This window comes from Oratosquilla oratoria, chromosome 35 (assembly GCF_046742065.1).
Source record: "Oratosquilla oratoria isolate Oo_2021 chromosome 35, ASM4674206v1, whole genome shotgun sequence".
In the NCBI taxonomy this organism is placed as follows: Eukaryota; Metazoa; Arthropoda; class Malacostraca; order Stomatopoda; family Squillidae; genus Oratosquilla; species Oratosquilla oratoria.
In genome coordinates, this window is record NC_134811.1 from 27,948,473 (window position 1) to 27,950,972 (window position 2,500).

Here is a 2,500-nt window from a genome sequence, read left to right on the forward strand (position 1 = left end):
GTGGGTAAAAGTAAGGTGATGAGATGTACAGGGGGTGAAAGTGGCAGTAGACTGGAAGTGAGCATTAAGGGAGAGCGACTGGAGGAAGTGGATAGTTTTAGATACTTGGGTGCAAATGTGGCAGGAAAAGGTGGAGTGAAGGTGGAGGTAGAATATAGATTGAGGGAAGCGAGCAAATGCCTCGGTGGATTGAAGACGAGAGGAATGAGGAATAGACATTTGGGAATGGATGCTAAGAGGAGACTGTATGAAGGAGTGATTGTGCCAACAGCACTGTATGGGGCAGAAACATGGAACATAAGAGAGGAAGAGAGAAGGAGTTTGAATGTGTTTGAGATGAGGTGTCTGAGAAGTATGATGGGGATTACTAGGCTAGATAGAGTGAGAAATGAGGAGGTGAGGAGAAGAACGGGGGTGGAAAGGGAGTTGGGAGATAGGGTTGATGAAAGAGTATTAGGATGGTTTGGACACATGGAAAGAATAAGTGAAGAAAGACTAGTAAAAGAGGTATGGAGGGCAGATGTGGAGGGAGTGAACATGAGGGGACGTTCTAGGATGAGGTGGATGGATGGGGTGAAGGGGGCTTTGGGGAAGAGGGGAATGTCTGTTGAGGAAGGACGGGAGAGGACAGAAGACAGGGGTGAATGGAGAATGGTTGTATATGGATGATGATGTGATGCATGAGGTGGAATGGGCGGGGGGATGGGGGGTGAGGTAGTATGTGTGAGCAAAATTTGACGCAGCCCGAAGGGATTTCTCCCCGTCTTCTCCTTTTATGCATGAGGGGGACGGAGAGGGGGGGTCGCCGATTTAATGAAGCGGCCTTGCTGTGGATGTGCTGTGTCTTGCGACACTACTTCTGACCCAGGGCAGTGGACAAGGTGCAGGGATGACCCGTCATCCAGGAGGTGCTAAGATGAGAGGGAGGGTGGAGGGGTGTGGAGAGTATTCAGGGATGGAATGGGTGGGAATGATTTTATGCCTTTTCCTTTTTGGCTACCTCCCTTGTAAGGGGGAAAAAGCCTTGGTATATGTATGTACTGTATGTATGTACATATATATGTATATATATATATATATATATATATATAAATATATATATATATGTATATATGTATATATATATATATATATATACATATATATACATATATATATATATATATATATATATATATATATATATACACTGGGAATTCACGAAACTTAATAACACTGCCTCATGTTTAGTCATTCGATAGGGCTTATGAACCATCAGTAGTGATTATATTCAGATTCAGCTGTTCATAAGTTTCAATCTTGATCACAAGAATTATATTAACCTGTTTAAGATAGTTGTATTGTAAAATTTTGTTGTTCAATTATCCATGAAAAAATGTTTTGCCAAGAAACTAAAGAACACATTTAAGATATGAAAACAATACTTTTTACTCTCTACAAGAAAATGTAGTGTACAGAAAATTTTCATTCGCGCTATCAACACAATACTCATGACAGAATGACAGTATAAGTCAACGACGACATAACGTCACAATGGCAGAAGCAACAAGTAAAGATACAGTCAGTTTTAAAGTAACCAGGTTTTTTATATTTATGTTTAACAAAATTATAATATATTACTACAAAATATGAACACCCATCTTAATTGTTGGTAAGAAAAATTGTGGTACTAAAAGGGTGTTTGTGTGCTTAGTTTGAAGATGTGCTGCAATTTTTTTTTATTTGATTTACGTGTTTTACCTATTCAATATTCACTATATATATATATATACATATACATATACATATACATATACATATATATATATGCGTAAGTAACCACTAGGAAAAGTAAACTAACGAAGCAGAGCACTTTCGTTAGTTTACTTTTCCTAGTGGTTACTTACGCATTTGTGAACACACGCTCCTAGTGTTTTTATTGCATATATATATATATATATATATATTATATATATATATATATATATGTATGTATATATATATATATATATGTATATATATATTCAATTTTGGCTGTGAGCAATTTATGTATCCACCTGCAATGCAACAATGCCCTGGAATCGTTGTCGCTATATATCACGTGGTTCATTAGAAGCTCTCAACCTAAATTTCGAAATGCAAGAATTACAATCAGTGTATAATCCCACCTATGATCTACAGATTTGAGACTTGGTAACTGACGAAGACGATGGAGGCAAAGCTTAATAGTACACAGAGAATGGAGATATTGGTACTGAGAACAACGTTGAAAGGCAGGAAGTGGGAAAGTTAGGTAAGATATCAGACTTGAGTGAATCATATCGTGAGGGCGATGAAGGAACGACAATGGAATTGGACGGGAGAGGTAGAATGAGACAAAAACGGGAGATGGAGCAAGTGTATTACAGACTGGTCACCGCGAGATGGGAAGCGTGGAAGAGGGAGACCAGGCAAAAGGCGGAGAGACGAAATAAGGAACTTAGTAGGGGTAGTGTGGCAGAGGTTGATGTAGTTGCGCGGT